Genomic DNA, 12482 nt, shown 5'->3' on the forward strand with positions numbered 1-12482 from the left:
AAAAATGTTAAGTAGAATTTAATCCAGGGAAGTGAGGTCGTACTTTTGGATGGTGCAACAGGAAGGGACTATGCAAGCCGAAACCAAGCATTACAGACTGGCGTGGCTTGTCATTAAGGGATGGCCGGTGCTGTAGTTGGAAAATGACTGGAAGAGTACAGCTCAGAAACAGGCCAATTGGCCCACAGTGTTGTGATAGAACAGCTAAAAAGCAAATCAAAAGCAGCCAAACACTAATCTCTCCCACCTACATTAGAACACAAAGTGGTAAGAGATGTTGGTGACTTGCACCCCCGAGTGAATGGCAGGATACTGGGTGGTGCATCGAAGCAGGATGACCCTGCAGCTTTGTCTTTAGATTCAGTTAAGAAGTGGTTAAAATGATGTGTAATGTTTTCCATTCATGAAGGTCAGAGCAGTGAGGTTATGCTGGAACTTCGTACAGCACCTGTTAGGCCGCAGCTTAAATATGTGGATAGTTCTGACCCTGATCTTACAAAATAGGGTTGTGCTGGAAAGGACATTTACAAATATGTTGCTAGGACTGGTTTGTGCTGGGCATGTGGAAAGATCTGTTAAGATTGGCTTGTTTTCTGTGGAATATAGGAAGCTGGTGGAAGACTTAACATGGGTGTTTTAAAATTAAGAAACCTATGTAGAATAAATTGAGGGATTTTACTTTCTTTAGATGAGGGGTTGAGGGAAGGCAGATAGGGAAATGTTTAACCACCTAGAGAACTCTGAAGATCGAGGAGTGCCTGAAAAGGTGAAGGAAGGGCGCCTCATTGCTTGAGTGTTGGACGTGACCTGTTGGGTAACATACAGATAAGCTGAAAGGTGTGACTAGGCTGGCTAGCTTTCTTCACTGTGGAAATATAATGGGTTGAATGACAAGCTTTGCCTCATAAATCCTACGTAGTTCTTGCTCCTTGTGCAGTCTTCCATTGGCTGTGTACCATCTTCTTGCCTCCTGTTCTCTGAGCCACTCCTTCCTTGCAAACCCCCTCCCAGCTATTCCCTCCTTTCTTTCTTCTTGGATCACTCTCTCTGCCCTGTCCAGTTAGCTCCCATCGTGCCCTAGTCTGATCGTTCATTCCTCCTTTCAAGTCCTTGTGTGTCCGTTAATCTTCCTCTCATGGCATTTCCCAGCCATCCCACCCTCCCAACTGCTCCATTTCCCTTGATTTCTCCCTCTCTCCTTTCTCTCTTCCCCCTTCCCTCACAATCTCCCCTCAGCCCTTTTCTCACTTTCCAGTCCTCTAATGCTCCCTCCCAATCCTCCCTCTGTCCTGATCATCATTTAGCACATGCCTCCCAACTCTTTCTTCCCCTCCTAATCCTCTGCTACCCTCCCAACCCAGTCACTCCTTCCCTCCCTCCAAAACATTTATTCTCTGTACTTTTTCCTGACCCTCCACCCTTTCAATCTGATATTCCATCCATTCCCTCCATCCCTTCATTCTTCCCATCCTTCTGCAAAAATTGCTCAATCTCTTCCAATACCCTCAATCCTTCTCTCCCTCATTCCACTCATTCCTTTGACAACTCATTTCCCTTCACTCTCTCTATCCATTACTTCTACTCCTCCTTCCCAACATTTTCTTCACTTCTTTGGCATCTCCATCCCCTCCTAGCACTCTGTTACCTTCATTGCTTCTTACCCATACTCCTTTCCTATGCTCCCCCCACCCACGCATCCTCCTCACGCCACCCTCCCATGCTCCAAGCCACTCCCAGATCCCCAATCCTTCACACTCTTTCCCTCCTTCCTTTTGTACCCTTTAATCCCCTGAACTCTGCCCTTTCCTTCCTCACCTGCACCTACCCCCTTCCTTCCTCCCATTCCATTCCTCTGTTCTACTTTCCCCTCCATCGCCCCTCCTCCCCCTCCCTCGATTTCTCCCTCCTAACCACGCCCACCCTCTTCTGGCTCTGTCCACTTGGTTTCTGCCTTGTTTGCAGGAACAAACACCTTTACTTACTTTGGCCTTCTAAGGGAGTGTCCATAAATTGGACATTTAGAACCTGGGACAGCCTGGAATATGATGGCTGATCACATGGCTGCCAGGAGGAGGCGCTGTAGGAAAATGGCAAACCTCAACGGCGGCGTGTCCTGGCAAATGACCGCCGTGAAAGGGAGGAAACATTGGTGACAATTTCAACCATAAGTTCAGCGGTTAATACCTTCTTTGCTGCTCCCCAAGGCTTGACAGAAACCACCTGCCATGAATGAATTCGACTTACCTTTTGTGATCTCAATATTACTGGCTACACAACTGGCCACCCAGGTACACAGTGTCCTTTTTGTAGCCCACAACTGTCTGCATCGAGCTGAGCTGTTTTCGGATAGTTGCAATCATGGCATCAGCCCAGCGATCTTCATAATTGCCTGGTTATGCCCTAACCATACAAAAAAAACAGGACTGCTGCAAGAAGCCTGAAGTAAACGGCAGGGAATATTCAGGAGATTAGGCAGTTTCAGTGGCGGTAGGAACATTTAAGCTTTTGAGCTACTGATCTGAAACTTGAACCTTGTTTCTCTTATCACAGATGTTGCCTGAACGGAATGTTTTCAGTATCTTCAATTTTTTTTTACATATCCAATCTACAAATTGCTCCTCAATCTTTCTGTTCCCTTTTGTAGAGTGTAGAAAGACATCACTGACACTTCTCTCAGTTGGTATCTAAATGCTTTTCATGGGTTTTACCAGGTCCACTTGGATACAGATTTGGCCCACATAAAGACTAGTAAGACGAATTCAATGAACACTGTAACTTTTGACATTAAAGTTGCATCAAAAACCTCTGGTATATTGTCTGGCCAAAAGATGATGGATTCTGTTCATTTGAGGTCTGTCGTGACATCTTCTCCCTCCCCCGCACTTTCATGACTTGGCTGCAATAGTCTCGCAAGACAAAATCTTTAGCACCCATCATTGATTCATCAGCTACCTTCCCTTTTAAGATCAGATGAGATTGTCCACAGATGAATGCACCCTGTTCATTTCCCGATGTAAACGCTCAGGAAAAGGATGAACCTTTAGAAAAATAGAAAAGACTTTTGGGAGTTTAGATACAAGTTTGCGTGCTACCTGCTTTTTGGACTATTCTTGTGTCATAGTATTTAAGAAAGAGATCCAAATAAACCCTAGTTGGTGATGCCTCCTGAAATTTTCTGTGTTTCATTCCCCACACTTGCCAACATTCAGGCCTGGACTGCTAAGTATCAAGAGTCACGTGCACCACTCTTGTGGCAGACAGTGATGATCTCCAGCAAGGGTCCAACCCACTCTTGTTGGCTTTGTGTTACATCATCACAAATGTGCGGAGTTCGTCGTTCACTGGAAGCTGATTGGATCACTTGACTAAATATTGCAGTTAATGGTCGCTCCAAAGGCAGGTGTTGGTTCTAGTGTGTCATGTGTTGGCTGTCCAAAATCCTCTTGCACCTAAAGACACACAAGGTCTGGATTACATGGTTTGACTTGATTGAATATGGTTTTTTTCAGAGAGAGGATCTAAGGTTATGGACTTGTATATTAAAGGCAATAAAAATCTATCTTGAAAGTCAAAGAATTTTTATTGAGATACATCAAGCCAAATGAAAAAAGATGAGCGTGAATATTTTTTTTATTGAAGAATAAATTGCTGGTGTGTAAAGAGGAAGACCCAGTTAAAACTTGTAAAATGTGAAGAGATATCAGACGATGTATTTTGCGCATCAGATGCTGGGTAAAGTGCTCTGAATCATTGAAAATGCATTTTGGATGCATCACTCAATGGAGGAAGCAAATTGCCAAATGGCATTTCACTACTTTACTAATCCACCAAAACGGTTCCAGAAACATTACAACCTTTATCCTCATAATTTTGTTGGTGGGGGGGGGGGGGGGCAAGAAATTTACCTTAAAAATATAAGGTGCTGTTGTATTGTTTCTTGAAGAGAATGACTGTCCTGGTTTTCTGAATCATGTCCAACGGTGTTCCTTCGGTGTTCAGGACTTGCTTCTGTCATAACAATTAGTTCATTTTTTTATAGAAAAAAAACATATTAGATCTTGCTTTCTGTGTTGGTGACTATATATTGAGTGGTACATTTTTAGTTAAAATTGTGATCAAGTGGCCAAGCACTGAAAGGCCATCCTTGTTTCCTAGCATAAAAAGAATTCTGAGGGCAGTTCTGATGATTGGTTGATAGGAGAGGGATTTTTTCTTCAGGCTAGAGGAAAGCTTTGTTGTTCACGTTTCATGCATTCAGGAAAGGGCTATGGAATTGGTCCTCAGATGGTTTAATGTATTCTGATTCAGATGAAAACATATTTCGAATTTTAGGAAGTATGGTAGGTATTAGAAACATAGAAAGCCTACAGCACAATACAGGCCCTTCGGCCCACAAAGCTGAGCTGAACATGTCCTTACCTTAGAACTATGTCGGCTTACCCATAGCCCTCTATTTTTCTAAGCTCCATGTATCCATCCAGGAGTCTCTTAAAAGACCCTGTCGTTTCCGCCTCCACCGCCGCTGGCAGCCCATTCCACGCACTCACCACTCTCTGGGTAAAAAACATGCCCCTGAAATCTCCTCTGTACCTACTCTGTATCTGATTACTGGCAAGGCCAGCGTTAGTTTCCCATTCCCTTACTGGTGGATCTGCTGCCTTACTGGTGTTGCCATGTGAAGGTATTGGATAGGGAATGCCTTTAGACAGGGAATTTCAGGATTTAGATCTAGTGATGATACACATTCAGGAGCCATTTTATTAGGCACATCTGCTTAATGCAAATATCTAATCTGCCAACCGTGGCAGCCACTCGGTGCATTGGAAGCATGCGGACGTGTTTGGAGTAGCAGCAGCAGAGCACACCGGCTTCCACTCCTGTACCTAATAAAGTGGCCACTGCGCGTACGCTGTGCTGACGTGTTTTGTGGGGATAGTGTGCAACTCGATGGGGAATCAATCTACAAATGGTAGGCTGCCATTGAATCAGATTTGTTATCACTGTCAAAAGTTGTGAAGCAGCGGCAGGGCAGTGCAGGACGTAAAAATAATTTACAAAGTAAATAAGTGCGGGAGATGGGTGAGAAGGCAGTACTCATGGGCTCACGGACCATTCAGAGGTCTAATTGTGGAGGGGAGAAAGCGGCTCTTGAAGGTGTGTCTTTGGGCTCCTTTCCGCTGGTAGTAACACGAAGAGAGCGTGTCTCTGACGTTGAGGCTTTTAATGATCGATGCTGCCTTCTTGCGGCGCCACCTCTTGAGAATGTCCTTGATGGCGTGGAGGGCTGGGCTCGTGATGGGGCGGGCTGAGTCTCTGCCCTCTGAAGCCTCTTGTGGTTCTGTGCATTGAAGGCTCCGCACCAGGAGGTGACGCAGCCAGTCGGAATGCTCTCCATCGTCCATCGAGAAAATTGCGGGGGTCTTTGGTGACGTACTGAATCTCCCCAAACTCTTAATGCAATATACTCACAAGCGTGCCTTGTGTTGGGTCTGTGGTGTATCCTGTGGATTGCTGCTACTATGTGCTTGTGCTGAAGTGAATGAACGTCTGTGGACGGGGTCTCGGTAAAGTTAGCTGCTATGTCCTACATGATGTTGAACTTCTTGAGTCTTCATCCAGACAAGTAAAGAGTGCCCATCACACTTCTGACTTGAGCCTTGTAGATAAACTGCTGTCCAGCTCCTGGTCAGATACTGACGGTGAGGTATTCAGTAATGAGAAGGACATCGTTTTGTGTGTTGCATTGTCTTCCTTTGCGATCAGTATGATTCCAACCACTGGCGGCTTTTCCCCTGACTCCAGTTTAGCCAGGGCTCCTTTGGGCCACACTCGATCAAATTCTGCCTTGACCTTGCTTTCTGTTCACCTCTGGAGTGCAACTCTTTCTCCACGTTTCAGCCAGAGCTCACTGCACCCTTCCAAGTGATGTTGTGACAGTGGCATTTATGTGGCTGGTTGAGTTTAGTTTCTTGTCGGTGGTGACTCATGGATGTTAACATTCTATCTCAGTGATGGTAATGCCATCAAATGTCATGGGTCAGTGGTTAATCTGTCTTTTGTTTAGGTAGCATGTTGCTTTCCAATTGTCATTCGATGTTACCAGGGTCTCACTGTGTACAGAAAGAGACTGTCCATTTACTGAGATGTTGAAAATATTGTAGTCATCAGCAAACAGTACCTCTGACATGTTTTAAGAAAGGCCATTGGTGAAGCAGCCGAGGCTGCAAGGTGAAGAAACTCCAGTAATATTAGGAGTCATTGACTGCCAAAAACCAGGAGCTTCTTCCTGCGCACAAGCCTGATACCAACCATTGGGGTGATATCCTCATTGTTGCCCACTGGCTTTGTATTTCACTTGGCCAAATATTGCCTTGATGCCATTTCATTCTCACCTCCAGATTTTTGGTCCATATTCAGATGGATTTTGTGCTGGAGTTAAGTGGTGTTGCGGGAATGGGGTTGAGAGGGAAATTAAATCAGTCATAGTCCAATGGCAGAGCAGACTTGATGGGTCAAATGGTTGATAATTGAAAGTACACTCATTAGCTGGATTTAGTTTGTTGTACTTTTTGTGTGATGGAATCACTGGTAATTGTCCACATTGTTAGGTAGGCACCGGTGTTTTTTACTACTGGATCAGCTTGTTTAGAGGTGAGGCTTGTTATGGAATACAGATAATAAATGCTATGGAATGGGATGTTATCTACACATGCACAATTGACATTAACGTTGCGGTTTCTAAGATTCTGTAGTACTTTTACTTCATTAAAATACATTAGAGAAAATTATTCCTATAGATGGTGCTATGATACAGTCTTTGATTGTTAAGGCTGTTACACTATGTGACGTATAGTTGATTTTATATTGGAAGTCTGTCTTCCACTTGTGTATTTGGTTATTGGGTTCTCACAAATTAGTTAACAGTTTGTAAAAAGTTTTCATCCAACTGATGAAACCCAAAAATGAGGATGGATCAGAGTTGCAAAATCAAAGAATTATGTATTTCATAATTACATGATTAAAATTAGTCTTGTTTTTTGTGTCCTTTAATGTCTTCATTACAGTTTTTTAATTGAAGGTTTCAGCATTTACCAAATGCTCAGGCGTGAACCTGATATTTCTGCCCCCCCTTTCCTCTAGAGAGTCGTGAGCTAAATCTGGATTGTGCACATGTGATGTGTGTGACTTTCTAAGGTACATCATTATCATTCCTTTAATTGTACTGATGGAATATTTGAGTTATTGCTCTAGCAACATTTTCCTGTGATTTTTTTTCATTAAATACTTGTTAAAGGTAAAGTCATAAGTTTCAAGTTTGAAGCACAATATAGAAAGAGCTTATTATGTTGGTTGATATATTTGCTTGAGGAAGGAACATTGCACACTTCCTCAATTAAAACACGAGCTTTTGCTTTGAACTGTATATGAGAGGGTATTCAGCTGGTGGCGTGGAGAGACGTTTTATGTTTTACAAAAGTTAGGGTTTTGCAAACATTTATTTACTTTGCCTGTTTCTTTTTGATGGGTGGTAAAATGACAATGCAAACGGCCAGATAGAAAGGCACACAAGTTACAATTGTTACGTAACACTAATTGAAAGAAAAACACAGGAGCTGGGATAACATGTCAGCTTCGTTCTACGTTACTCACTTATGACAAAGTGGAGTAATAACTTGTGCTACTTGAGTCCTTATACATACATCCTGTAATGGATTAGATAGATAGATAGATAGATACTTTATTCATCCCCATGGGGAAATTCAACTTTTTTTTCCAATGTTCCATACACTTGTTGTATCAAAACTAATTACATACAATACTTAACTCAGTAAAAAATATGATATGCATCTAAATCACTATCTCAAAAAGCATTAATAATAGCTTTTAAAAAGTTCTTAAGTCCTGGCGGTTGAATTGTAAAGCCTAATGGCATTGGGGAGTATTGACCTCTTCATCCTGTCTGAGGAGCATTGCATCGACAGTAACCTGTCGCTGAAACTGCTTCTCTGTCTCTGGATGGTGCTATGTAGAGGATGTTCAGAGTTTTCCATAATTGACCGTAGCCTACTCAGCGCCCTTCGCTCAGCTACCGATGTTAAACTCTCCAATACTTTGCCCACGACAGAGCCCGCCTTCCTTACCAGCTTATTAAGACGTGAGGCGTCCCTCTTCTTAATGCTTCCTCCCCAACACGCCATCACAAAGAAGAGGGCGCTCTCCACAACTGACCTATAGAACATCTTCAGCATCTCACTACAGACATTGAATGACGCTAACCTTCTAAGGAAGTACAGTCGACTCTGTGCCTTCCTGCACAAGGCATCTGTGTTGGCAGTCCAGTCTAGCTTCTCGTCTAACTGTACTCCCAGATACTTGTAGGTCTTAACCTGCTCCACACATTCTCCATTAATGATCACTGGCTCCATATGAGGCCTAGATCTCCTAAAGTCCACCACCATCTCCTTGGTCTTGGTGATATTGAGACGCAGGTAGTTTGAGTTGCACCATATCACAAAGTCCTGTATCAGTTTCCTATACTCCTCCTCCTGTCCATTCCTGACACACCCCACTATGGCCGTGTCATCAGCGAACTTCTGCACATGGCAGGACTCCGAGTTATATTGGAAGTCTGATGTGTACAGGGTGAACAGGACCAGAGAGAGTACGGTTCCCTGCGGCGCTCCTGTGCTGCTGACCACCGTGTCAGACCTACAGTAGATAAGCAAAGAATGCTTCATCAAATAATATATTTACAATATTTCTCCAATATTACTGAAATATTAAATACACTCCACTCCTCCCTGTTTAGCCATAAACCTCAATATAAAATGCATCTCAATTCAGATATATAACATAGTGCTCTCTAGATTTTATATTGTATAATTATGTTATATAGTACAACTAGTATGTAGGCATACACAAATTTTAAATTGTCCCGTTCAGGCCTAAAGATTTAATTGCTGTGCAGGGTTTCTTTCTCTTGTGGGATAACATCTTTTCTAACAGGGGGTCACTCTGCTTGGCAAGTGAGATGTGACTGTGAAACAATCTCAGGTTCAGGGATCTCTTCGGTGGTGCTTGTAGGAATTGAACCTGGGACTGAAGGAAGTGCTTCTGACAGCTTTGGACACCCTTCTCTACTGTAAAAGTTGGCTCTGCTCTCCTCAACTGAACGCTGTGTCAACTCCAGATGCCTTGACACACGATCTCAACTGTACAGGGCAATGGTCCAGCTCTGTCCTTAATCTTTCCAAGTACCTGCTTTTGATCATCTCTGTAGTTCCTCACCAGGACTGCTTGTCCAGGAGTGAAACATCGAACTTCCTTCTTTGAGAGCCCTCAGTGTGTCTCGGCTGTTTGTCCTGCGTACTCCTCCGGAGACTGAGTTTGAGGAGATCCAAGTGTGAGTGCAAGGGACAACCCAGGAACAGCACAGCTGGGGAGTTGTAGGTTGTGGAGTGTGCTGCACTGCGACATGCCAAGAGGAAATTGGCGAGCTTCTGATCCACTGTCAGTGTAGTCTGTTCAACTGACGTTGCATGCAGTGTGTTTTGTAGACTCTGGACAAATCTTTCCACCAAGGCATTTCTAGCTGGGTGGTATGGTGCAGATCTAATAGTCTCATTCTATTCATATTTAGGAATGACTGAAACTGCTTCCCTGCAAACTGTGGTCCGTTGTCATTGACTAAGTGTTCTAGAACACCAGTCCTTGCAGAGGCTTCTCAATATGTTGACAATGTGCGAGACTGTAGTGGAGGCTATTGGGAACAATTCTGGTCACTTTGTAGCTGTATCCACTATCACCAAGAAATTTGTGCCCATGAGCAGTCTGGGCAAAATCCCCATGAATCCTCTGCCAGGGCAGTGCAGACCATTCCCAGGGATGGAGAGGTGCTGCTCTTGGTGTCTTCTGGATGTGTCGTCATCCCGAACATGGCTCCAAGCTTTGTCTGGATAGATCAACAAATCAAGCTGCTTGCCAACGCTTTCATTTTAACCATACCTAGATAACTGGCGTGTAGCTCCTCCAACAAGTTCATCCCGGTGTTGGTAAAAATTATGGAGCTGGAATTTTTTGCTGCATATTCTGATTGTGGACTTCAGGAAGGGTAAGACGAAGGAGCACACACCAATCCTCATAGAGGGGTCAGAAGTGGAGAGAGTGAGCAGCTTCAAGTTCCTGGGTGTCAAGATCTCTGAGGACCTAACTTGGTCCTAACATATCGATGCAGCTATATAGAAGGCAAGACAGCAACTATACTTAATTCGGAGTTTATAAAGATTTGGTATGTCAACAAAAACACTCAGAAACTTCTATAGATGTACCATGGAGAGCATTCTGACAGGCTGCATCGCTGTCTGGTATGGGGGGGGTGGGGTGGGGGCTATAGCACATGACTGGAAGAATCTTCAGAGGGTTGTAAATTTAGTCGGCTCTATCTTTGGTACTAGCCTACAAAGTACCCAGGACATCTTTAGGGTGTGGTATCTCAGAAAGGCAGCATCCTTTATTAAGGACCCCCAGCACCCAGAGCATGCCCTTTTCTCACTGTTACCATCAGGAAGGAGGTACAGAAGCCTGAAGGCACACACCCTGCGATTCAGGGACAGCTTCTTCCCCTCTGCCATCTGATTCCTAGATGGACATTGAACCCATGAACACTACCTCACTTTTTTAATGTATGTTATTTCTATTTTTTGCATGATTTTTAATCTATTCAATATACATATCCTGTAATTGATTTACTTATTATCATTTTCTTCAATAATATGTATTGCATTGAACTGCTGCTAAGTTAACAAATTTCAACGTCACATGCCAGTGATAATAAATCTGATTCAGCCATTTTTGGTGGCTGTATAGTCCTGATACAGTGTGGGGTCTTTTCTGGTTTCCTTTTGGATCGTTATCCCGTAATAGGGAGACATTCGATTTGCATTAGGGCGAATACGTCGAGAGGAATACCTCTCGTAAATGTTTCAGTTATTTCCTTTTCCAAGTGTAAACAGAACAATCTATCACATTTCCATCACAAACGAGAGAATCTGCAGATGCTGGAAATCCAAACGATGCACACACAATGCTGGAGGAACTCAGCAGGCCAGGCAGCAGCTATGAGAAAGAGTAAACAGTCGACGTTTTGGGCCGAGACTCTTCAGCAGGATCCGAAATGTGACTGTACTCTTCTCCATAGATGCTGCCTGAGTTCCTCCAGCATTTTGTGTGTCTTGCTTGGATCACATTTCCGTGATTAGTTGTCCTCTTCAACTTGATCTTGTAATTGTGTCCTCCATGAAACAGAGCCCCTCTCTGCATGTGTGCTGCTGCTGTTAGTGTAACACCCTTCTGTGGATTGAAAATGGACACTAGTGATTGATTATAAGTAATGGGGCTAAACTCTCCCACATAAGTACTGGTTGAAATGTTTTACACCCCAAACCAAACTCAAGGCTTCTCTGTCAACCTGTGTATAACTTTTCTCTGCAATGATGTGGAAACAAGATGCAAAGGCTACATCCATCACTCACAATGTGACGTGACCAGCTGTATACCATTATGTGAGGCATCAAGGGCAAGCTTCACTGCACAATGTGGGTCTTAATGTGTGAGTATAGTGTTTGATGCCATCATTTCCTTTATCTTTTTGGAAAGCAACCTAGCACTGCTTTGTCTGTTGCCAGCCCTTTGCGATCTGTAGCAATGTGTTCGAGGGGTGGATCACAGTAGTCAGGTTTGGCAGCAAGTTGTTATAGTAATTGACAAATCCTAAAAAGGACCACAACTGTAACACTTTGACCTTGGAGTAGCCACCACTGCTTGAATTTTCTCAGCACACTTGTATAAATGCTTGTGTGTCAATGGTGTGACCACAGTAAGTGATGCTTGGTTTAAAGAATTCACACTTGTGGCATTGTGCTGAGCCCGTAATCTTCCAATCTTTTTGAAACTATCTTGGGATTTTGGAGATGTTCCTTGTCATCCTCACCAGTAACAATGATGTCATCCAGGTAACACTGAGTGCCTGGGCAGCCTTGCAGCATCTGGTCCATGGCTTCTGACAGAGTGTTGGTGCAGATGCTACTCCATAAGCAAGCTTATTATAATGATGAAGCCCTTTGTGAGTCTTTATGGTGGACTTTTAAGGATACACTTTGGACTCTTCTATCTCTCTCTCTAGATTGGCCTCAGCTAAGTCCAGTTTGCTGAAGTTTTTCCTTCCAGAAAGGTTTGCAAAGATGTCCTCAATCCTGGCCAGAGGGTATTGATCTACTTGCAGTACTGGGCTGATGTTGACCTTAAAATTACCATGGATCCTAGCAGACCCATTCTTCTTGGCTTCTGGGACCACTTGCATTGCTCATGGGCTCCACTCAACCTTGCAAAGAATTCCTTCTGCCTCCATGCAATCTAGCTCACTGGCTACTTTATCACAGATGGTATAAGGAACTAGATGGGCTTTGTAAAACTTGGATGTGGCA

The 12482-nt window shown here is 43.6% G+C and overlaps 1 protein-coding gene across 2 annotated transcripts in view; it reads left to right on the top strand.

The window, feature by feature from the left end:
- The window catches only part of LOC140734714 (zinc finger protein 800-like), a 147389-nt gene that overhangs the window by 5583 nt on the left and 129324 nt on the right, over positions 1–12482 (top strand). The window lies entirely within an intron of this gene.

Source organism: Hemitrygon akajei, chromosome 10 (assembly GCF_048418815.1).
Source record: "Hemitrygon akajei chromosome 10, sHemAka1.3, whole genome shotgun sequence".
Taxonomy (NCBI): domain Eukaryota; kingdom Metazoa; phylum Chordata; class Chondrichthyes; order Myliobatiformes; family Dasyatidae; genus Hemitrygon; species Hemitrygon akajei.